This window comes from Bufo bufo, chromosome 6 (genome assembly GCF_905171765.1).
Source record: "Bufo bufo chromosome 6, aBufBuf1.1, whole genome shotgun sequence".
Lineage (NCBI taxonomy): Eukaryota > Metazoa > Chordata > Amphibia > Anura > Bufonidae > Bufo > Bufo bufo.
Window position 1 is genome coordinate 219,844,815 of NC_053394.1, and position 26,823 is coordinate 219,871,637.

A 26,823-nucleotide genomic window follows, 5' to 3' on the forward strand; every position below is an offset into this window, starting at 1 on the left:
CGACGAAGTCGAAGATCGAGTTAACCATTCAAGAACAGCTGGGTTGCTGGTCAAAACATGACCGCTAGCCGACACTGGGAGCTCAGGCCTCGAAGTGACCCATGCTGCCACGGCCGCTAACTCTGCTGTGAACTCTGCCTACATCAGAAACATTTAGGCCTCTGCCACTCCCCTGTGCAGGGACTGGCACTTCTCTGTCTGACATACTGTTATGGATGTACTAGGGTTAAGACATATGCTTTATGAGATGTGTTAACTAAACTAAAGTTAACTAAACGCGTTAAGCAATTGCTTTACAATGGCTTTTGTTTTAAGATAACGCGATGAGATAATAGAATTTGAGTTAAGGGGTTGAGTGTTACCCCTGCTACATGTGTAGATCAAATAAAGAAAGAAAATGGAAATTAAAACACCCCAAAAAAGTCAGTAATTTTCTCACTTCACCACACAACGGCTAATAAGCCCTTTTTTCACAGTAATACACACAAAAAAGGGCTTTAGAACATATAACTGCATCGCTGAACGGCAAATATATTTTTCTTTTGCCACTAATACACGCAAAAAAGGTCTTTAGAACATTTAACTGCACTGCTGAATGGCAAATATATTTTTATTTTGCCACTATTACACGACAAAAAGGGCTTTATAACATATAACTGCACCGCTGAATGGCTAATATATTTTTATTTTGCCACTATTGCATAACAAAAAGGGCTTTATAACATAAACAGTGGTCCCTCAAGTTACAATATTAATTGGTTCCAGGATGACCATTGTTTGTTGAAATCATTGTAAGCTGATTGATCGGTTCTTCCAAAACCCCAAAAATGCCATCCAAGATAAGAGAAAATTAAGATTTAAGAAAAATAAGCAGATAACTTAGACAGATAAAACAAGTCCTTACATATAACAGTCAGGAATAGCTGATAACTAGTAACTAATACAATGAAAAAAGAAATGTGGGCAGCACCACTGTCAAAGTAGTACAAACGGAGTGCCAGCGGCTGAGTAGGCGATCCACCTCCAAATAATGTAGAAAAAATGAAATCCGCAGCACATCCAAGTCGTGAAGAAGTAAAAGGAAGCTTTATTCACCAAGCATGCGACGTTTCAATCCTCTCAATGGGATTTTTCTCAAGCAGTGACATAGTGGGCAGTGCACAGTACATATTTAAACACATTGACACAATTAAACAATCAGTAAGTAAATTACAAGCATTTAAAGTGATATAATAAAAAATATGGCAATGGCAGAGTTATTATTGCAAAATAGCATTTCATGACATTACCTACAGTGTAACAATACAAACGATACCTGTATCAAATCCAACATACAGTGTATAGGCAAAACACTTTAATAACAATCATAACTAGTTCAGGTGTGTACCATTATAATAACCAAAAAGTGCAGGTGTACCTCAGTGGAATGATGAATTAGATCACAAGGGTGTGCGATGAAGACAGAGCACATGGGTCACGGCGTCTCAAGCATATCAATGCGCATGTCTCAAGGACCTTCCTGGGGATTCCGATCACATGATCACCCCTTCTGGTCATTCGATGTAGTGCGCATGTCACAGGACCTGTGAGCATGTGATCACTCCTCTGGTCATGTGTTCAAGTAAATCGTCCGGTCATGTGTGTCATGGTCTTACCTGCTTGCTGCTCTCCTTCGTTTGACATGTGCTGGCGGCCATCTTGGGTCCTGGGTTTCTTGTAGCCTTCCACCCTGCGGCTCCTCCTTCCCCTGGGAGGAGCTGGATGCCTAGCTCATATATATAGGAGGTCTGTGGCTTCAGTTCCTTGCTTGGTCCTCTTGTGTTCACATGCTTCTAAGACTGCTGCTGCTTCTGGTTCCTGATCCTGGCCTCGTCTGACTACCCTGCTGGTTCCTGATCCTGGCTTCGTCTGACTACCCTGCTGGTTCCTGATCCTGGCTTCGTCTGACTACCCTGCTGGTTCCTGACCTCTGGCTTCGTCTGACTACCCTTCTGGTTCCTGACCTCTGGCTTCGCAAAGACTCTGCTCGGTTTCACCATCCGTTTGGACTTTTGCTTTACAGCTTTATTTTCAATAAAGCCTTCTTATTTTCACTTATCTCTTGTTGTACGTCTGGTTCATGGTTCCGTGACATTAGGACCAAGCCATGAATTCTGACGGTACAGGGCCATCCTCGCTACCCACGCTGGTTGCCAGACTTGATCAGCAGGATCACCTGTTGGGTCGGTTCGCTGTGGCGTTGCAAACCCTGCTTGAACGCACGGCTCATTTCGCTCCCGTTGCCGATGGGTCGGTTGTCGCTCCTGGGCTCGCTCCTACTGCCGCTCCGGTTGTTGCGCCAGAGTCTACCCCGACACCTGTTGTTGCGCCTGCGGTGTTTCGGGGTATGACCGGTTCTGCCCCTCTTCCACAGCGCTTTGGGGGAGAGCCAACTCAGTGCCGAGGTTTCCTTAACCAGGTGGGCATTTATTTCGAGTTGCTGCCACATGCCTTTCCTACTGAGAGATCAAAGGTGGGCTTCTTGATCTCGCTGCTCTCGGACAAGGCCTTGGCCTGGGCCAGCCCTTTATGGGAGAACAACAATCCGGTGGTTGCCGAGTTTTCCGGTTTTGTTGCTTCTCTTCGGAAGGTATTCGATGTGCCGGCTCGTGCTGCCTCTGCTGCGAAGCTCCTTATGTCCATCAGACAGGGTTCACGATCCGTAGCTGAATACGCCATTGAGTTTCGTACCCTGGCAGCAGAGGTGGGCTGGAATAATGAGGCTCTGGTCGCTGCTTTCTCTCATGGTCTCTCGGATGCCTTGAAGGATGAGGTTGCAGCTAAGGACCTACCAGTTGAGCTCGAGTCTCTTATTTCTTTCCTGATTTTGATTGACACCAGACTCAGGGAGAGACCTTCCTTTAAGGAGAACCTGCGGAGGTCTTCTAACAGATTGGTGCCTACGTTTGCTGTCCCACCCGTGCCTCCCTCTCCTCCCACGCCTCCTGGGGATGACTTGTCTGGGGGTGAACCCATGCAGCTGGGGTTTGCTCGCCTGTCCGAGGGGGAGAGGGCACTCCGGAGACGCGAGGGCCGATGCATGTACTGTGGTCTCGGTGGGCATTTTCGGTTGGCATGTCCGAACCGTCCGGGAAACGCTCGTACCCTGAGATCCTGTCGGGGGCAGATCTTGGGTGGAGTCTCCTCGTCCCCGGTTTCCCGTGTTGACAAACCACTGATCACTGTTGTCCTCTCCTGGGTCGGGGGCTCGGTGACGACCCAGGCGTTGGTGGACTCTGGTGCTGGTGGTTTGTTCATTGATAGTGTGTTCGCTGCCGCCAATTCCATTCCTCTGCAGGCTCGAGGTTCCCCACTGGCTCTTGAGGCGATAGACGGCAGACCCCTTCTGCCGCCACACGTGACTCATGAGACCCTTCCAGTGGGAATAGCCATTGGTGCCGTTCACAGAGAGTCGGTCTGCCTCCAGGTTATTTCGTCTCCACACTACTCGGTGGTCTTGGGGTACCCCTGGCTCCAGAAGCATAATCCGACTTTCGATTGGAGATCGGTCGAGATCCTCTCGTGGTCACCGCAGTGTGGGGCTAGTTGCATCCATGGGTCTGTCAAGTTGCTGTGTACTTCCTCGGACTCTCTGTTGCCTCCTGAATACGAGGAGTACCGGGATGTATTCGATAAGGTGCGCGCGGTTGCCCTACCTCCGCACCGCCCATACGATTGTGCCATAGAGTTACAATCTGGTGCCGTTCCTCCTCGTGGCAAAGTCTATCCACTGTCGGTAGCGGAGAATGAGGCCATGGAGGAGTACGTGAGGGAGGCGCTTTCACACGGACACATTCGCAAATCTTCGTCCCCGGCAGGGGCTGGATTTTTCTTTGTGAAAAAGAAGGGCGGTGAGTTGAGGCCTTGCATCGATTACAGGGGTCTCAATCGCATCACGATCAAGAACGCTTACCCGATACCCCTGATTTCCGAGCTGTTCGATCGCCTTAAAGGGGCCACGGTCTTTACCAAACTCGACCTGAGGGCGGCATATAACCTGGTAAGGATCAAGGCGGGCGATGAGTGGAAGACCGCGTTTAACACCAGGACCGGTCATTACGAATCCTTGGTTATGCCCTTTGGGTTGTGCAATGCGCCCGCAGTCTTTCAGGAATTCATCAACGATGTTTTCCGTGACCTGTTGCAGCAGTGTGTGGTAGTCTATTTGGATGACATCTTGGTATATTCTGAATCCATGGAGGCCCACATTCTGGATGTCAGACGAGTGTTGCAACGGTTACGAGAGAACAAGCTGTTCGGTAAGCTTGAGAAATGCGAATTTCACCGATCCCAGGTAACCTTCTTAGGTTACATCATTTCCGCTGAGGGGTTCTCCATGGATCCTGAGAAGGTTTCGGCTGTCTTACAGTGGCCCCAGCCCAGTGGTCTTCGTTCCCTGCAGCGCTTTTTGGGCTTCGCCAATTATTATCGGAAGTTCATCAGGGACTTTTCCATGCTGGCCAAGCCTCTCACGGATCTGACCAGGAAGGGCAGTAATTCCCAGGTCTGGCCGCTCGAGGCCATCCGAGCTTTTGAGGCCCTAAAGTCCGCCTTTGTGTCGGCTCCGATTCTGTCGCATCCCAACCCTGGGTTGCCCTTTGTCCTCGAGGTGGACGCGTCTGAGACGGGAGTAGGCGCCCTTCTGTCTCAGCGTAGAACACCAGAGGGTCCTCTGCTTCCTTGTGGGTTTTACTCCCGGAAACTGTCTTCCGCGGAGTGCAACTATCAGATTGGTGACAGGGAGTTATTGGCCATCGTGCAGGCCCTTAAAGAATGGAGGCACTTGCTCGAGGGTTCGGTGGTTCCGGTTCTCATCCTGACGGACCACAAGAATCTGACCTACCTTTCTGAGGCCAAGAGATTGACACCACGTCAGGCCAGATGGGCTCTGTTCTTGTCACGTTTTAATTACGTGGTCTCCTACCTACCCGGTTCCAAGAACATCAGGGCGGATGCCTTATCACGGCAGTACTCCGAGCTGTCCAGGGAGGAGTCGATTCCGACTTCGGTCATACCTCCGAATCAGATCCTGGCCGCCATTCGCACCAGCCTGACCTCTCCCCTGGGTGAGCAGATTTTGGCGGCTCAATCTGGTGCTCCCTCTGGGAGACCCAACGGCAGATGTTTTGTGCCTGAGGAGTTGCGCACTCGGTTGTTGCGAACCTACCATAACTCCAAGACCGCGGGGCATCCTGGAAAGAATCAGCTGTCCTGGGCTGTTTCACGTCTGTTCTGGTGGCCTTCCCTACGTTCCGACATCGCCGCATATGTAGCGGCATGCTCCGTTTGTGCCCAGAGTAAGTCCCCTCGGCACCTTCCGTTGGGCCTTCTGCAACCCATAGCCACCGGGGAGCGCCCATGGTCACACCTGGGGATGGATTTCATTGTGGACCTCCCTGCATCCCGAGGCCATACGGTCATTCTCATGATTGTGGATCGGTTTTCCAAAATGTGCCACTGTGTTCCTCTCAAGAAGTTACCCTCTGCACAAGAGTTGGCCACGATTTTTGCCAGGGAGGTCTTCCGGTTGCACGGTTTGCCTAAGGAGATTGTGTCGGATCGGGGGAGTCAGTTTGTGTCCAGGTTCTGGCGCGCCTTTTGCTCCCAGTTGGGGATTCATCTCTCCTTCTCCTCGGCCTACCACCCTCAGTCCAATGGGGCCGCAGAACGATCCAATCAGGCCTTGGAGCAATTCCTTCGTTGCTATGTCTCCGATCACCAAGACAATTGGGTTGACCTCCTGCCTTGGGCTGAGTTTGCCAGGAACACGGCGGTGAACTCTTCCTCTGGGACGTCTCCCTTCATGGCCAATTATGGGTTCCAACCTGCCGTGTTACCGGAGGTATTCTCTCCCCAGGATATTCCGGCTGTGGAGGATCACCTTTCCGTCCTACGTGCTTCTTGGGTACAGATCCAGAAGTCCCTTGAGGTCTCTGCGCAGCGCCAGAGATTCCAGGCTGATCGCAGACGAGCGCCTGCTCCTTCCTACCAGGTCGGAGACCGTGTATGGTTGTCCACCCGCAACCTCAACCTTCGAGTGCCCACTCCCAAGCTGGCGCCTCGCTTTGTTGGTCCCTTCCGAGTGCTTCGCAGGGTAAACCCGGTAGCCTATGCCCTTGCGCTTCCTCCTGGCATGCGGATCTCCAACGTGTTTCATGTCTCCCTGTTGAAGCCACTGGTGTGTAATCGTTTCACTTCCTCGGTTCCTCGGCCTCGTCCGGTCCAAGTGGGCAATCGTGAGGAATATGAGGTGAGCAATATCCTGGACTCACGCCTGGTCCGCGGTCGGTTGCAGTTTTTGGTCCATTGGCGTGGTTATGGTCCAGAGGAGCGTTCCTGGGTTCCCTCCGCAGATGTCCATGCTCCTGCCTTGCTCCGAGCCTTCCACGCACGCTTCCCTCAGAAACCGTTTTGTGCTCCGCGGAGGAGGGGCCCTTGAGGGGGAGGTACTGTCATGGTCTTACCTGCTTGCTGCTCTCCTTCGTTTGACATGTGCTGGCGGCCATCTTGGGTCCTGGGTTTCTTGTAGCCTTCCACCCTGCGGCTCCTCCTTCCCCTGGGAGGAGCTGGATGCCTAGCTCATATATATAGGAGGTCTGTGGCTTCAGTTCCTTGCTTGGTCCTCTTGTGTTCACATGCTTCTAAGACTGCTGCTGCTTCTGGTTCCTGATCCTGGCCTCGTCTGACTACCCTGCTGGTTCCTGATCCTGGCTTCGTCTGACTACCCTGCTGGTTCCTGATCCTGGCTTCGTCTGACTACCCTGCTGGTTCCTGACCTCTGGCTTCGTCTGACTACCCTTCTGGTTCCTGACCTCTGGCTTCGCAAAGACTCTGCTCGGTTTCACCATCCGTTTGGACTTTTGCTTTACAGCTTTATTTTCAATAAAGCCTTCTTATTTTCACTTATCTCTTGTTGTACGTCTGGTTCATGGTTCCGTGACAATGTGCTTCAGTATGTCACATGATCGGAATGAACGAGCATTAGAGATACAAGTATTCAGTAGTGTTCAAAACACATAGAAGAGTATGATTTGGCAGCTCTATTACCAAAAATCGTTATGGGGGACATATATATAACACCAAAGTAAGTAATGTATATACAAAGTATAAAGAAATACATCTTCTAAAAACATAAGATTATGCATATAGGCATAAGGAGTAGCAGACTATATATGGCAGTGTGGGTACCCGGTCGCGGTTCAACGCTGTCTCAGGCGCATAGAATCACAAGGACAGTGCCATATATGAGATATCAGTCAATCAGGGAGAAAAATATAGCTGTATCCAACTGGAGGTACCATTGTTGTATACAGGAAAGCTATACGTACTTGGCGGACGTACCGCCGCCTTCCTAGTTATGTGAGAACTTAGTTTATTCATTGTTACCTTACCCCCTAGTCTAAACGAGGAGATCAGTATGTGCGACTTATGTGGTTATCACAGAGTCCCAACCTGACTTGTCCCCCCTGTCCGTTGGATACCATCCCTGGAAATCCAACACGGCAGACCCGGGACCATCCTCTAGATTCCGGGGGTACATAGATAAATATCCATAAAATATGTGAATCTTATCCCCAAGACTGTTAGCTCAAAAGGCCTGTCAATATGTGAATATGAGCGCATGAGTGCAGCAACTGAACCACGCCAGGCAATCCAGCATCCCCCACACACAGTCAAATGCCCGTGTGCCAAAAAAGTATCTAGGAAATAAATATATCGGTGCACTAAAGTAGAGAACACTCAGATGTCATGCAAACCACAAGACCTGACCGTATAGCCTACTGTGCACAGAGACATGATCCCACAAAACCTATTATCAAACTCTCTTTTTCTCAAGAAAGAGCAATTAAAGATGTAGATAACAAAAGGGTAAGCGGTGTATATATATAGGTCCCAAACATGATCCAGTGGATACGTCTTCCAGCGTTCACCCTTTATTGTGGGTACACACAATATTCACCAATATCCTGAGGATAATAAAAACAATATATAAGAACTCCTTGTTAAATAAACAAGGGGCACAACCACTTAAAACTCAACATAAGAGCAGGCAAGCAAAATCAGGGGCACAAACACCTAGGACAATAACCAGGGCCTGTAATCGACATTTAATCCCTCTGGCCTTAAGGAGTTAAGTTTGGCAATCCATCTCATCTCGCATTTTTTGAGAAGGGCAAGTCTGTTCCCACCCCTCCGTGGTACAGGGATATGATCTACCAGCATACATTTAAGGTCCCGCTCTTTGTGGTCCATTTCAGTAAAATGTTTCGGGACTGGAAGATCCATCCGTTTTTTATGGATGGTATATCGATGTTGATTGATTCTGCTTTTAAAATCCAGTGAAGTTTCCCCAATATATAATAACTGACATGGACACCAAAGGATATATATAACAAAAGAGGATTCACATGTTAAAAAGTGCTTGATGTAGTGCTTCTTCTGCGTACGTGGATGCAGAAAAAAGGTGCCTTTTTGCATGTATCGACAATTAATACAATTTAAGCATGGAAAACTACCCAATTTAGGACTACGCAAGAAAGTTTGGCCCAACTCCTTCTGTGTACCTATGTCAGTAAGAATCAATCTATCTTTAAGGTTCCTAGTTCTTTTATATGACATGAGGGGAGGGAGATGAAATTCCTCAATCCCCTCATGACCACTCTTCAAAACTGACCAATGTTTCAGAATGATTTGCCGAATGTGTGTACTATCTTCTGTATATGTGGTTACCAAGGGAATTCTCTTGTTTGGTTGTTCTCTCTTCTTATTTTTCTTAGTGAGAAGCTCTGTACGTGTTTTGTGTTGTATAGAGTTGAGATGTTGTTGAAGTAACGATACAGGATAGTCCCTATCAATGAAGGACTGTGTCATGCTTTTAAGAGTGTCAGATAATTCGTTCTCATTACTGACTATACGTTTAGCGCGGTAAAACTGGCTCAAGGGAAGGGATTTGACCATGGCCCTAGGATGTGCACTGTTGTACCTCAATAATGTGTTGCGATCGGTGGGCTTAGTATATAAGCCCGTCGATAGCACACGATCATGTAAGGTCACAACAGTGTCCAAAAAATGTAATTTTTCACATGAATGTTCCAACGTAAATTTGATGTCAGAATCAATAGTATTCAGAAATTGAAAAAACTCCATGAGAGTCTCCTCTGACCTTGTCCAAATCAAAAAAATGTCATCTATGTATCGCCACCACTTCAGAACATGTCGGAAGTGGAGCGATACATAGATGTATGTCTCCTCGAGGAAGGAGACCACCATGTTGGCATAAGTCGGGGCCACATTAGACCCCATGGCGGTCCCCTTCCTCTGGAGATAAAAATGGTCCCCAAATAAAAAGTAATTGCAAGTCAGCACCAATTGTAGGAGTTGTATTAGAAAGTCTTGGCATTCAGTTGAGAAAGTAGACTGGGATAATGCCTTGGTAACTACCTCAATCCCAAAGGTGTGCCTGATTGAGGTATATAGGCTAGTAATATCTAGCGATGCTAGAATCACATCAGATGTCAGAGAAACCTCAGCCAACTTGTTCAAAAAGTCTGAAGTGTCTTGAATATAAGACTGGGCTGACAGTGCATATTGTCTCAATATTCTATCCAAAAAAATAGAAATATTGGACAACAGGGAACCTCGACCAGACACAATTGGTCTACCCGGAGGGGTATTGAGACATTTATGTATCTTGGGCAATAGGTACAAAGGGGTGTGATGGGATGTGAGACAGTGAGGAAGGTTCTGAGCTTATCATCAATAATGCCCGCCGTACTGGCTTCTTGCAACAAGCTCTGGATCCTCCTCTCAATGTCCCATTTAGGATCAGTATGTAGTTTTTTGTACACCTCACAATCCTCCAACTGTCGGTTGGCCTCTGCAATGTATTGGTGAGTGTCCATGACCACAATCGCACCGCCCTTGTCGGCAGGCTTAATAGTGAGACTGTGGTCATGGACTAGCTCATCAACAGCACGCCACTCAGTCTGTGTGATGTTGGGGTGCAAAAACTTTTTCTGGTCATTCAACTTAAGCGTATTGACATCTTTCATTACCGCATCTACAAATAAATCAATTGCAGGAGAAGACACCGGTGGAATGAAATCACTTTTGTTAAATAGATTGTAATCACTTAATTTCAATTCAGTATTAGAGCATGTATTTGTCATAGTTGGACGTGTTGAAAACCAGGTTCTAAGCTTCAGCCTACGGAAAAACTGATAAAGATCAGCCTCTAATTGTAACCAATCCGTATTGCTGTTTGGGCAGAAGCTTAGTCCCTTGGCCAAGACATTCAACTGTACATCTGATAAGACATGAGAGGAAATATTCACCACAATGTTGGTATCATTTAGTTGCGTTTTTTGACCAATGGTTTTTTGCTCCTTGTCTGTATCCAGTTGGATACAGCTATATTTTTCTCCCTGATTGACTGATATCTCATATATGGCACTGTCCTTGTGATTCTATGCGCCTGAGACAGCGTTGAACCGCGACCGGGTACCCACACTGCCATATATAGTCTGCTACTCCTTATGCCTATATGCATAATCTTATGTTTTTAGAAGATGTATTTCTTTATACTTTGTATATACATTACTTACTTTGGTGTTATATATATGTCCCCCATAACGATTTTTGGTAATAGAGCTGCCAAATCATACTCTTCTATGTGTTTTGAACACTACTGAATACTTGTATCTCTAATGCTCGTTCATTCCGATCATGTGACATACTGAAGCACATGACCGGACGATTTACTTGAACACATGACCAGAGGAGTGATCACATGCTCACAGGTCCTGTGACATGCGCACTACATCGAATGACCAGAAGGGGTGATCATGTGATCGGAATCCCCAGGAAGGTCCTTGAGACATGCGCATTGATATGCTTGAGACGCCGTGACCCATGTGCTCTGTCTTCATCGCACACCCTTGTGATCTAATTCATCATTCCACTGAGGTACACCTGCACTTTTTGGTTATTATAATGGTACACACCTGAACTAGTTATGATTGTTATTAAAGTGTTTTGCCTATACACTGTATGTTGGATTTGATACAGGTATCGTTTGTATTGTTACACTGTAGGTAATGTCATGAAATGCTATTTTGCAATAATAACTCTGCCATTGCCATATTTTTTATTATATCACTTTAAATGCTTGTAATTTACTTACTGATTGTTTAATTGTGTCAATGTGTTTAAATATGTACTGTGCACAGCCCACTATGTCACTGCTTGAGAAAAATCCCATTGAGAGGATTGAAACGTCGCATGCTTGGTGAATAAAGCTTCCTTTTACTTCTTCACGACTTGGATGTGCTGCGGATTTCATTTTTTCTACATTATTTGGAGGTGGATCGCCTACTCAGCCGCTGGCACTCCGTTTGTACTACTTTGACAGTGGTGCTGCCCACATTTCTTTTTTCATTGTATTAGTTACTAGTTATCAGCTATTCCTGACTGTTATATGTAAGGACTTGTTTTATCTGTCTAAGTTATCTGCTTATTTTTCTTAAATCTTAATTTTCTCTTATCTTGGATGGCATTTTTGGGGTTTTGGAAGAACCGATCAATCAGCTTACAATGATTTCAACAAACAATGGTCATCCTGGAACCAATTAATATTGTAACTTGAGGGACCACTGTTTATGTTATAAAGCCCTTTTTGTTATGCAATAGTGGCAAAATAAAAATATATTAGCCATTCAGCGGTGCAGTTATATGTTATAAAGCCCTTTTTGTCGTGTAATAGTGGCAAAATAAAAATATATTTGCCATTCAGCAGTGCAGTTAAATGTTCTAAAGACCTTTTTTGCGTGTATTAGTGGCAAAAGAAAAATATATTTGCCGTTCAGCGATGCAGTTATATGTTCTAAAGCCCTTTTTTGTGTGTATTACTGTGAAAAAAGGGCTTATTAGCCGTTGTGTGGTGAAGTGAGAAAATTACTGACTTTTTTGGGGTGTTTTAATTTCCATTTTCTTTCTTTATTTGATCTACACATGTAGCAGGGGTAACACTCAACCCCTTAACTCAAATTCTATTATCTCATCGCGTTATCTTAAAACAAAAGCCATTGTAAAGCAATTGCTTAACGCGTTTAGTTAACTTTAGTTTAGTTAACACATCTCATAAAGCATATGTCTTAACCCTAGTACATCCATAACAGTATGTCAGACAGAGAAGTGCCAGTCCCTGCACAGGGGAGTGGCAGAGGCCTAAATGTTTCTGATGTAGGCAGAATTCACAGCAGAGTTAGCGGCCGTGGCAGCATGGGTCACTTCGAGGCCTGAGCTCCCAGTGTCGGCTAGCGGTCATGTTTTGACCAGCAACCCAGCTGTTCTTGAATGGTTAACTCGATCTTCGACTTCGTCGCGAGTGACATCAGACACCTCCAGCTAGGAGTCAGTGGGTTCGTCAGATACAACCCTTAGTTAGCATGGCCCGGGAGCAGGCCCTGGGCCCTCACCTGTCCTCAACCTACCTCTGTCCTTTTCTGTTCCCTCAGCCAGAGAAGTATTGTATGCTGTTGGCTCAGTTCCACTACACAGTGAGGACGAGCTACTAGAAGACAGTCAGCAGCTACTGACAAGCCAAGATGTGGAGGAGACATCCGCCACTTCCTCCAATAGGTGGGCAAGTAGTGATGAGGAGAGTGGCAAGGGAGCTGGTGTTGTGAGCGGTTAGGCTCCTGACCCAGAGACGGTTGAGGAAGACATTAGTGACATGCAGACAGTACTCGATGATAGTATATACTGCCATATATAGTCTGCTTCTCCTTATGCCTATATGCATAATCTTATGTTTTTAGAAGATGTATTTCTTTATACTTTGTATATACATTACTTACTTTGGTGTTATATATATGTCCCCCATAACGATTTTTGGTAATAGAGCTGCCAAATCATACTCTTCTATGTGTTTTGAACACTACTGAATACTTGTATCTCTAATGCTCGTTCATTCCGATCATGTGACATACTGAAGCACATGACCGGACGATTTACTTGAACACATGACCAGAGGAGTGATCACATGCTCACAGGTCCTGTGACATGCGCACTACATCGAATGACCAGAAGGGGTGATCATGTGATCGGAATCCCCAGGAAGGTCCTTGAGACATGCGCATTGATATGCTTGAGACGCCGTGACCCATGTGCTCTGTCTTCATCGCACACCCTTGTGATCTAATTCATCATTCCACTGAGGTACACCTGCACTTTTTGGTTATTATAATGGTACACACCTGAACTAGTTATGATTGTTATTAAAGTGTTTTGCCTATACACTGTATGTTGGATTTGATACAGGTATCGTTTGTATTGTTACACTGTAGGTAATGTCATGAAATGCTATTTTGCAATAATAACTCTGCCATTGCCATATTTTTTATTATATCACTTTAAATGCTTGTAATTTACTTACTGATTGTTTAATTGTGTCAATGTGTTTAAATATGTACTGTGCACAGCCCACTATGTCACTGCTTGAGAAAAATCCCATTGAGAGGATTGAAACGTCGCATGCTTGGTGAATAAAGCTTCCTTTTACTTCTTCACGACTTGGATGTGCTGCGGATTTCATTTTTTCTACATTATTTGGAGGTGGATCGCCTACTCAGCCGCTGGCACTCCGTTTGTACTACTTTGACAGTGGTGCTGCCCACATTTCTTTTTTCATTGTATTAGTTACTAGTTATCAGCTATTCCTGACTGTTATATGTAAGGACTTGTTTTATCTGTCTAAGTTATCTGCTTATTTTTCTTAAATCTTAATTTTCTCTTATCTTGGATGGCATTTTTGGGGTTTTGGAAGAACCGATCAATCAGCTTACAATGATTTCAACAAACAATGGTCATCCTGGAACCAATTAATATTGTAACTTGAGGGACCACTGTTTATGTTATAAAGCCCTTTTTGTTATGCAATAGTGGCAAAATAAAAATATATTAGCCATTCAGCGGTGCAGTTATATGTTATAAAGCCCTTTTTGTCGTGTAATAGTGGCAAAATAAAAATATATTTGCCATTCAGCAGTGCAGTTAAATGTTCTAAAGACCTTTTTTGCGTGTATTAGTGGCAAAAGAAAAATATATTTGCCGTTCAGCGATGCAGTTATATGTTCTAAAGCCCTTTTTTGTGTGTATTACTGTGAAAAAAGGGCTTATTAGCCGTTGTGTGGTGAAGTGAGAAAATTACTGACTTTTTTGGGGTGTTTTAATTTCCATTTTCTTTCTTTATTTGATCTACACATGTAGCAGGGGTAACACTCAACCCCTTAACTCAAATTCTATTATCTCATCGCGTTATCTTAAAACAAAAGCCATTGTAAAGCAATTGCTTAACGCGTTTAGTTAACTTTAGTTTAGTTAACACATCTCATAAAGCATATGTCTTAACCCTAGTACATCCATAACAGTATGTCAGACAGAGAAGTGCCAGTCCCTGCACAGGGGAGTGGCAGAGGCCTAAATGTTTCTGATGTAGGCAGAATTCACAGCAGAGTTAGCGGCCGTGGCAGCATGGGTCACTTCGAGGCCTGAGCTCCCAGTGTCGGCTAGCGGTCATGTTTTGACCAGCAACCCAGCTGTTCTTGAATGGTTAACTCGATCTTCGACTTCGTCGCGAGTGACATCAGACACCTCCAGCTAGGAGTCAGTGGGTTCGTCAGATACAACCCTTAGTTAGCATGGCCCGGGAGCAGGCCCTGGGCCCTCACCTGTCCTCAACCTACCTCTGTCCTTTTCTGTTCCCTCAGCCAGAGAAGTATTGTATGCTGTTGGCTCAGTTCCACTACACAGTGAGGACGAGCTACTAGAAGACAGTCAGCAGCTACTGACAAGCCAAGATGTGGAGGAGACATCCGCCACTTCCTCCAATAGGTGGGCAAGTAGTGATGAGGAGAGTGGCAAGGGAGCTGGTGTTGTGAGCGGTTAGGCTCCTGACCCAGAGACGGTTGAGGAAGACATTAGTGACATGCAGACAGTACTCGATGATAGTATATACTGCCATATATAGTCTGCTTCTCCTTATGCCTATATGCATAATCTTATGTTTTTAGAAGATGTATTTCTTTATACTTTGTATATACATTACTTACTTTGGTGTTATATATATGTCCCCCATAACGATTTTTGGTAATAGAGCTGCCAAATCATACTCTTCTATGTGTTTTGAACACTACTGAATACTTGTATCTCTAATGCTCGTTCATTCCGATCATGTGACATACTGAAGCACATGACCGGACGATTTACTTGAACACATGACCAGAGGAGTGATCACATGCCGTGATCACATGCTCACAGGTCCTGTGACATGCGCACTACATCGAATGACCAGAAGGGGTGATCATGTGATCGGAATCCCCAGGAAGGTCCTTGAGACATGCGCATTGATATGCTTGAGACGCCGTGACCCATGTGCTCTGTCTTCATCGCACACCCTTGTGATCTAATTCATCATTCCACTGAGGTACACCTGCACTTTTTGGTTATTATAATGGTACACACCTGAACTAGTTATGATTGTTATTAAAGTGTTTTGCCTATACACTGTATGTTGGATTTGATACAGGTATCGTTTGTATTGTTACACTGTAGGTAATGTCATGAAATGCTATTTTGCAATAATAACTCTGCCATTGCCATATTTTTTATTATATCACTTTAAATGCTTGTAATTTACTTACTGATTGTTTAATTGTGTCAATGTGTTTAAATATGTACTGTGCACTGCCCACTATGTCACTGCTTGAGAAAAATCCCATTGAGAGGATTGAAACGTCGCATGCTTGGTGAATAAAGCTTCCTTTTACTTCTTCACGACTTGGATGTGCTGCGGATTTCATTTTTTTCTACATTATTTGGAGGTGGATCGCCTACTCAGCCGCTGGCACTCCGTTTGTACTACTTTGACAGTGGTGCTGCCCACATTTATTTTTTCATTGATATTGCATCCAGTGGAGCTAAGCACACCGTGATACACCAGATGACTTCGGATACCAATCTTCCCACTGAGGACCTGTCTATACCAGGCGTTTTTTCGTACTCCCAGGAGCAGGCGAGCAGAATCTTGGGCGCACACAGGGGTGATGCCGAGTTTCTATCGATTCCCAACATTACAGATACAAAGCGGTACATTGAACGCATTGCCAAAAAATTGGTGAGTCTTGATTTGCACCTTACCACATTGGGAGAATATTTTAAAACCAGCAAGGTACCGCGGGGATTAAGAACACATTCGCAACCTACTATGTATATGCATGACAACGAATTCCGTAATAAATATGAATCCATTGCAAACAAATTTGCACTGGATCTCATATTATTAAACATGGAATTTTTACAGAAGGATTTGGCTGACACCACAGAAAAACATGAGTCTCTACAAGCTAAATTGCAGGCTTTATTACCTACAGATGAACACCAGGATTACTTGGCCAAGTTACAGCCGCACCTGGATAAACTCAGATCCGAAATTCAGGACACCAAACATAGTAAGTGGCAGCGTGATGCGCTTGATTACAATTCAGGCAATGTGTACAATTGGACAGTTAACCATCAATCACAACAGCGATCTCAAAAGATGGGGAAAAAAAAACCCACGAGGGACTTGGTTCAAACACAACAACAAAATAATACCACTGTGGAGCCTTTTTTAGAATTTACGATGAATTCAGCAAGAAGAAACGAACGCGGCGTGGAGGACGCAAACGTCACCGCTTCCGACATAAAGACAAGGAGCAAAAAACCATTGGTCAAAAAACGCAACTAAATGATACCAACATTGTGGTGAATATTTCCTCTCATGTCTTATCAGATGTACAGTTGAATGTCTTGGCCAAGGGACTAAGCTTCTGCCCAAACAGCAATACGGATTGGTTACAATTAGAGGCTGATCTTTATCAATTTTTCCGTAGGCTGAAGCTTAGAACCTGGTTTTCAACACGTCCAACTATGACAAATACATGCTCTAATACTGAATTGAAATTGAGTGATTACAATCTATTTAACAAAAGTGATTTCATTCCACCGGTGTCTTCTCCTGCAATTGATTTATTTGTAGATGCGGTAATGAAAGATGTCAATACGCTTAAGTTGAATGACCAGAAAAAGTTTTTGCACCCCAACATCACACAGACTGAGTGGCATGCTGTTGATGAGCTAGTCCATGACCACAGTCTCACTATTAAGCCTGCCGACAAGGGCGGTGCGATTGTGGTCATGGACACTCACCAATACATTGCAGAGGCCAACCGACAGTTGGAGGATTGTGAGGTGTACAAAAAACTACATACTGATCCTAAATGGGACATTGAGAGGAGGATCCAGAGCTTGTTGCAAGAAGCCAGTACGGCGGGCATTATTGATGATAAGCTCAGAACCTTACTCACTGTCTCACATCCCATCACACCCCTTTGTACCTATTGCCCAAGATACATAAATGTCTCAATACCCCTCCGGGTAGACCAATTGTGTCTGGTCGAGGTTCCCTGTTGTCCAATATTTCTATCTTTTTGGATAGAATATTGAGACAATATGCACTGTCAGCCCAGTCTTATATTCAAGACACTTCAGACTTTTTGAACAAGTTGGCTGAGGTTTCTCTGACATCTGATGTGATTCTAGCATCGCTAGATATTACTAGCCTATATACCTCAATCAGGCACACCTTTGGGATTGAGGTAGTTACCAAGGCATTATCCCAGTCTACTTTCTCAACTGAATGCCAAGACTTTCTAATACAACTCCTACAATTGGTGCTGACTTGCAATTACTTTTTATTTGGGGACCATTTTTATCTCCAGAGGAAGGGGACCGCCATGGGGTCTAATGTGGCCCCGACTTATGCCAACATGGCGGTCTCCTTCCTCGAGGACACATACATCTATGTATCGCTCCACTTCCGACATGTTCTGAAGTGGTGGCGATACATAGATGACATTTTTTTGATTTGGACAAGGTCAGAGGAGACTCTCATGGAGTTTTTTCAATTTCTGAATACTATTGATTCTGACATCAAATTTACGTTGGAACATTCATGTGAAAAATTACATTTTTTGGACACTGTTGTGACCTTACATGATCGTGTGCTATCGACGGGCTTATATACTAAGCCCACCGATCGCAACACATTATTGAGGTACAACAGTGCACATCCTAGGGCCATGGTCAAATCCCTTCCCTTGAGCCAGTTTTACCGCGCTAAACGTATAGTCAGTAATGAGAACGAATTATCTGACACTCTTAAAAGCATGACACAGTCCTTCATTGATAGGGACTATCCTGTATCGTTACTTCAACAACATCTCAACTCTATACAACACAAAACACGTACAGAGCTTCTCACTAAAAAAAATAAGAAGAGAGAACAACCAAACAAGAGAATTCCCTTGGTAACCACATATACAGAAGACAGTACACACATTCGGCAGATCATTCTGAAACATTGGTCAGTTTTGAAGAGTGGTCATGAGGGGATTGAGGAATTTCATCTCCCTCCCCTCATGTCATATAAAAGAACTAGGAACCTTAAAGATAGATTGATTCTTACTGACATAGGTACACAGAAGGAGTTGGGCCAAACTTTCTTGCGTAGTCCTAAATTGGGTAGTTTTCCATGCTTAAATTGTATTAATTGTCGATACATGCAAAAAGGCACCTTTTTTCTGCATCCACGTACGCAGAAGAAGCACTACATCAAGCACTTTTTAACATGTGAATCCTCTTTTGTTATATATATCCTTTGGTGTCCATGTCAGTTATTATATATTGGGGAAACTTCACTGGATTTTAAAAGCAGAATCAATCAACATCGATATACCATCCGTAAAAAACGGATGGATCTTCCAGTCCCGAAACATTTTACTGACATGGACCACAAAGAGCGGGACCTTAAATGTATGCTGGTAGATCATATCCCTGTACCACGGAGGGGTGGGAACAGACTTGCCCTTCTCAAAAAATGCGAGATGAGATGGATTGCCAAACTTAACTCCTTAAGGCCAGAGGGATTAAATGTCGATTACAGGCCCTGGTTATTGTCCTAGGTGTTTGTGCCCCTGATTTTGCTTGCCTGCTCTTATGTTGAGTTTTAAGTGGTTGTGCCCCTTGTTTATTTAACAAGGAGTTCTTATATATTGTTTTTATTATCCTCAGGATATTGGTGAATATTGTGTGTACCCACAATAAAGGGTAAACGCTGGAAGATGTATCCACTGGATCATGTTTGGGACCTATATATATATATACACTGCTTACCCTTTTGTTATCTACATCTTTAATTGCTCTTTCTTGAGAAAAAGAGAGTTTGATAATAGGTTTTGTGGGATCATGTCTCTGTGCACAGTAGGCTATACGGTCAGGTCTTGTGGTTTGCATGACATCTGAGTGTTCTCTACTTTAGTGCACCGATATATTTATTTCCTAGATACTTTTTTGGCACACGGGCATTTGACTGTGTGTGGGGGATGCTGGATTGCCTGGCGTGGTTCAGTTGCTGCACTCATGCGCTCATATTCACATATTGACAGGCCTTTTGAGCTAACAGTCTTGGGGATAAGATTCACATATTTTATGGATATTTATCTATGTACCCCCGGAATCTAGAGGATGGTCCCGGGTCTGCCGTGTTGGATTTCCAGGGATGGTATCCAACGGACAGGGGGGACAAGTCAGGTTGGGACTCTGTGATAACCACATAAGTCGCACATACTGATCTCCTCGTTTAGACTAGGGGGTAAGGTAACAACGAATAAACTAAGTTCTCACATAACTAGGAAGGCGGCGGTACGTCCGCCAAGTACGTATAGCTTTCCTGTATACAACAATGGTACCTCCAGTTGGATACAGCTATATTTTTCTCCCTGATTGACTGATATCTCATATATGGCACTGTCCTTGTGATTCTATGCGCCTGAGACAGCGTTGAACCGCGACCAGGTACCCACACTGCCATATATAGTCTGCTACTCCTTATGCCTATATGCATAATCTTATGTTTTTAGAAGATGTATTTCTTTATACTTTGTATATACATTACTTACTTTGGTGTTATATATATGTCCCCCATAACGATTTTTGGTAATAGAGCTGCCAAATCATACTCTTCTATGTGTTTTGAACACTACTGAATACTTGTATCTCTAATGCTCGTTCATTCCGATCATGTGACATACTGAAGCACATGACCGGACGATTTACTTGAACACATGACCAGAGGAGTGATCACATGCCGTGATCACATGCTCACAGGTCCTGTGACATGCGCACTACATCAAATGACCAGAAGGGGTGATCATGTGATCGGAATCCCCAGGAAGGTCCTTGAGACATGCGCATTGATATGCTTGAGACGCCGTGACCCATGTGCTCTGTCTTCATCGCACACCCTTGTGATCTAATTCATCATTCCACTGAGGTACACCTGCACTTTTTGGTTATTATAATGGTACACACCTGAACTAGTTATGATTGTTATTAAAGTGTTTTGCCTATACACTGTATGTTGGATTTGATACAGGTATCGTTTGTATTGTTACACTGTAGGTAATGTCATGAAATGCTATTTTGCAATAATAACTCTGCCATTGCCATATTTTTTATTATATCACTTTAAATGCTTGTAATTTACTTACTGATTGTTTAATTGTGTCAATGTGTTTAAATATGTACTGTGCACTGCCCACTATGTCACTGCTTGAGAAAAATCCCATTGAGAGGATTGAAACGTCGCATGCTTGGTGAATAAAGCTTCTTTTTACTTCTTCACGACTTGGATGTGCTGCGGATTTCTTTTTTTCTAGTAACTAATACAGCTAGAATGTCAAATAAAACATTTTTTGGCCACTATTACACACCAGAAATGGCTTTATAACATATAACAGCGGCACGGTTTTCCCATGTAACTTCATGGTGATGCTCCATGTGTTGATGCAGGGCTGTCGTGCCAACATTAGCACCATGGCCATGCCTCACTTTCTGCCTACACATCCTGCATACCACCATGCTAACGTCCCACAGAGACTTGCTAAAAAATTCCTACACTGCTGAGTAGTGATGAGCGAGCACCAAAGTGTTCGGGTACTGGGTCCGAACACATAGCGATATTCGTGCGATCGGCCAAGCACCTGAGCATAATGTAAGTCAATGGGAGACGACCAGGCACCCCCTGCTCAGATAAGGGGAGGGTGCCTGGTTCATAGGAAAAGGTATGAAAGTATTGGAAACACCTCTGAAATCGACCAGGAACAGCAGGGGGACCATGTCTGGATGCATCTTGGACTCTTTAACAGACTGACAAAAAAAAAAACGCCCAAAACCCGGCCCCCACCAAAAAAATAAAACTTTTTAGAGGAAAAATTGTTAGGAAACATTCTTTCCTGTAGATTTAATTGTATATACAGTGTAAGTGCTGCCAAAAATTACAAGGAAGAAGCACTCCGATACAGCTTGTATATCACATAAAGGAGGGCCTCATTCACATGGTGCTACAATTGTTCAGGTACACTGCTACACTCCTAAAGCCTATGCAATAAGTGAAAGGGCTGCCAAATATTACAAGGAACCGGCACTCCAATACACCCTTTCTTACACATAAAGGAGGGCATCATACACACCAATGAAAAATTATCCTTGATGGCCTGCTGGTGACCTTCCAAAACATTCGGAGCGAGGGCATGCTGGTGACCCTATAAAAAATTAGGGGCGAGTGCCTGCTGCTGAGCTGATCTTCTAAAACATTATATGTGAGGGCCTGCTGTTCAGCTGAAGCTCTAAAACATTATATGTATGGGCCTTCAGGTGAGCAGACTGCATAAAACATTACTGGTGAGGGCCTACCGGTGAGCAGACCATATAAAACATTGCAGGTGAGGGCCTGAAAGTCAGCGGACCCTATAAAACATTGTAGTGAGGGCATATACAGGTGAAACTCGAAAAAATTAAAATATTGTGCAAAAGTCCAATTATTTCAGTAATGCAAATTAAAAGGAATTGCATTAATGCAGCTTAAAATTAGAATTTAGTGAAAAGGTTCAATATTCTAGGCTCAAAGTGTCACACTCTAGTCACCTAATTAATCCATACCTCCTGAGCAAAGGGTACATCAAAATTGTGACTTTGGGGTTTCATAAGCTGCAAGCCATAATCATCCAAATTATATCAAATAAAGGCTTGAAATATTTTCCTTTGCATGTAATGAGTCTATCTCATATGTTAGTTTCACCTTTTAAGTTGCATTACTGAAATAAATGAACTTTGCACGATATTCTAATTTTTCGAGTTTCACCTGTATACTGTATGAAAGAGGAGGAGGAGAAAACAAGATTCAAACATATACCCTTTATTTGCGGCGAAAAGGGTGCATCTGAATCTTGTGGATTGAGTACATTATAAAGCATACATTTAAATTGCGTTTTTGTTCCTCATTAGCTCAACTTTCCTCTGGTGGAGTGGAGAAGTCAAGGGCAATCCAGGCATTGTTCATTTTTATCAGTCAACCTGTCAGTATTGTCAGTGGACAATCGGATACGCTTATCTGTTATAATGCCACCAGCAGCACTAAATACACGCTCAGACAATACGCTGGCGGCAGGGCAAGCCAGCACCTCCAAGGCATAGAGTGCAAGTTCATGCCACGTGTCTAGCTTGGACAACCAGCAGTTGTAAGGCACTGAGGGATCATTGAGGACGCTGACTTGGTCTGCTATGTATTCCTTCACCACCTTCCAAAAATTTTCCCTCCTTGGGACAGTAGACCGCGCTTCAGGGTGTAGTTGCTGGCGAGGTGTCATGAAAGTGTCCCATCCCTTGGAGAGTGTTGCGCTGCCTTTGTTGGAACTGGAGTGTGTTCCCGTTGTCTGCCTTCCTCGTTTGCCTATGTAAGTACGGACTCTGCCGCCAGCTTTGTCAGATGGAAATCTTTGGAGCAATTTTTCAACAAGGACCTTCTGGTATTGCACCATTTTACTTGCCCTCTCCACCACAGGAATGAGAGATGATAAGTTTTCTTTGTAGCGGGGGTTGAGAAGGGTGAACACCCAGTAATCCGTGTTATCTAAAAGCGTATAACGCGAGGGGTGCGGGAAAGGCAGCCTAACATGAAGTCAGCCATGTGTGCCAGAGAACCAACAGGCAAGACGTCTATGTCGACGTCAGGATGACTCTCCATCTCCTCATCTTCTTCCTCATCCCCTTGTGCCCATCCACGTCGAACCGATGGAATTAAAGTTCCGTCGGTAGTACCCTCTGTAGCAGAGGGAACTATCTACAGCTCCTCCTCCTCCTCATGGTCCAATTCGCGCAGAGAAGATGAAATGTGGGTGGTGTGGCTATCACCCACACTAAAGTCCTCCCCCATTTCCACGTCTGCCACATTCGGAGCGTCGTCCTTAATTGTGAGCAGCAATCTTTTGAGTAGACACAGAAGTGGGATGCTTACGCTGATTATAGCATTATTGCCACTAACCATCTCTGTGGATTCATCAAAGTTTCTTAAAACCTCACAGAGGTCTGCCATCAATGCCCACTCCTTGCTTGTGAATAGTGGAAGTTGACTTGAAAGGCGACGACCATGTTGCAGCTGGTATTCCACAACTGCCATCTGCTGCTCTCAAAGCCTGGACAACATGTAGAACGTAGAGTTCCAGCGTGTGCTCATATCACACAATAGTCTGTGAGCTGGAAGCCCCAGACCGGCTGAAGCTGTGGACGACTTGCGGAAATAGGCACACACGCGGCGCGCCTTTACTAGTAGCTCTGTCAAATTTGGGTATGTTTTTAATAAACCGCTGAACCACGAAGTTTAATACGTGCGCTAGGCATGGCACGTGCATCAGGTTGCCGAGCTCCAAAGCCGCCACCAAGTTACGGCCATTGTCCGACACAACCATACCTGGTTGTAGGTTGAGTGGCGATAGCCACAGCTCGGTCTGGTCCGTTATACCCTGCCACAGCTCTACTCAAACTGAACAGGAAGCCCTTAGGATCCTGACGTCTCTATTGGAGGAACAAGTACTAGATGGAGAATTGTCTGGTGAGTTCCCTAAGACTTTGATTCCTAAGTCTAAAAGTTTCCCAGCTGTGTCCTAATATCCTAATGTGGATCTATTTGTTAAATTGGTAGAGAGGGCATTGTCCAAAATTACCAAGTATGGGGGCAGGGACAATTATACCATTCATGAGAGAAGAGCCCTTAATGAAATGGAGATGTTATCAAACCGGCAGATAAGGGGGTAACATTGTGGTATGTATGAGAAGGAGGCTCACAGACAATTACATGATACTGACTGTTACAAGAAGTTAACCTTCAACCCCCTTACAAAATTTAAACAAGAGCTATCCATGATACTCCAAATGGGAGTTGCGGAGAGGATTATCTCAACTAAACAATGTTCCTTTTTGGTTCCAGAGTATCCTGTAATTCCAACACTTTACCTGTCACCTAAGGTACATAAAGACCTGGCCAACCCACCTGACAGACCTATTCTTGCAGGCATTAATGGTCTGAGTGATACAATCTGTAAATATGTGGACCATTTCTTACAACCTTTGGTGGAAGAACTTCCCTCCCACTTAAAGGACACAACGGACATTCTAAGGAAGGTGGAAGACATCCATCTGGAACCGGATATGCTCATTGACACATGTGACGTGGAATCATTATATACATCCATTAGACATCAAGACGGCTTAGAAGCAGCAGCATTTTATCTGAATAGCACCAATATGGGTAAGCATAAGTGTCATTTTATCCTATCAATGCTGGAATTCATATTGACACATAACTTATTTTTGTTTGGGGGGTCCTTCTACCTGCAGCTCCGGGGAACGGCAATGGGGGCGTCTTGTGCGCCCTCATATGCCAATTTATTCCTGGGGCTGTGGGAGAGGGGAGTCCTCCAGACAGATCCCCTGCCAGAGGCTAATGGCGTCCAATATTGGGGACGTTATATAGATGACATTCTTATCATCTGGCATGGAACTGAAGAGGAGTTTGGACGATTTATTGGTTTGCTTAATAACAACAAGAACATTAAGCTTACCTATAAGATTGCTCGCTCAAATATCGAGTTTCTGGATGTATTGTTCCAGGTCGATGCAGGAGGACAGATTATGACTAATCTATATATAAAAGAAACATCGGTTAATTCTCTCCTTCATGCAAGTTCCTCACATCTTGGCAACCCAATCAAAAGCATACCAGTGGGACAGTTCCTTAGTGCTCGCAGGATCTGTTCCTCTGATGAAATGTTTGAATTTCAGGCGGTGGATCTCAGAGAGAGGTTCGAGCAGAGAGGTTATGGCAAACGCTGCATTGAGAAAGCCTATCAAAGGGCTAGATCATCAAGGAGAAGAGACCTTCTGGACACGGGAAGACACACAGAAAATAAGATTTATTACCGGATTTAATAACAAGTGGAAGGAGGTAAATAATGCTTTAACCAAATACTGGGATTTCCTATTGCAGGACTCACAGTTACAGGGTGTCATACCCCCATACCCTTCTATAACCTTTAGGAGAGCAAAAAATCTGCATGACCGTTTGGTCTGCAGCCATTATGCCCGTAAAGATACAGGGTTATTTGGCACAAAGGGGACTGCTTGGGAAAGCAAGCCCTGTGGAAAATGTGTTGCATGTGTAAATATGGAGAGAGCAACTCAGTTCCACAATTCTGAAAACAACAAGACCTATAGGATTACACATACCATCAACTGTATGACGGTGGGCGTTATATACTGGGCGATCTGCCCATGCAACCTCATTTATGTGGGGATGACGTCCTGTCAATTGAGGAGAAGATTTAGGGAACAATTGCTATCCATTGAAGCAGCCAAAGAAGAGGAAGATGAGACCCAGTTGAAAACCCTAGCAAGGCACTTTAAGGAAAGGCATAGCTCAGACGGTACCTTGTTACGGGTCAGGGGTATTGACCGAGTTTTAATTACCATGAGAAGTGGCAACTGGAAAAAAGTGCTGGCTCAAAAAGAAACCAAATGGATCTTTCTCCTCAACACCACTGTAACGGGGTTCCGAAGGTGCACTCGGTCCCCCATTAGCCGCAGACCTGCTGCTTAGCTTTGAAAGCGAGGATCTGTGTTTGACCTCGTTCCCAGGGCGGCTTTACTAGCTGGGTGGCTCCCTGCTCCTAAGTATGCCTTGAGCGCCGAGCTGATCACTCGGTGCTCGACTAGTTGGTCTGTCGGTCATGTGACGCTGGCCACGTCACGTGACCCTCACTTCCCACTATAAATACAGGCAGCCTGCTGGCCACAGGTTGCCTGTTAATTTAGGTTCCACCTGTGATTTTGTCTTTCCTGGCATACTTACCTCCTGCTGAATTCCTGACCATCCTCTGCCTGCTCCTTGTGTACTTTGCTGCTCTCCTGGTAATTGAACCCGGCCTCCTCCTGACGATCCTCTGCTGACTCCTTTGGTAATTCACGTCTCTCCTGGTATTTATGACCCCGGCTTCTCCTGACTATTCTCTGCTTGCTCCATTTGTACTTTGTAGCTTTCCTGGTATTGACTCGGTCCATTCACGTTCTGTTGTTTGTCTGTCTGTCATCCCTGCACTTATTCTAAGCTAGGAATTGCCGTCCAGTTGTCCCCTGTCATTAGGACTTGCGAGGCAAGTAGGCAGGGCCAGGGGTAAGGGTGGAGCGCAGTGGTCACTTCCCTCCCCCCTGTGTGTGTGTGTGTGTACGCGACCGTTACAGATTAACAGGCCCATTAACCACTGTATAATGAATCCTCTGGTGACCCTGACTGAC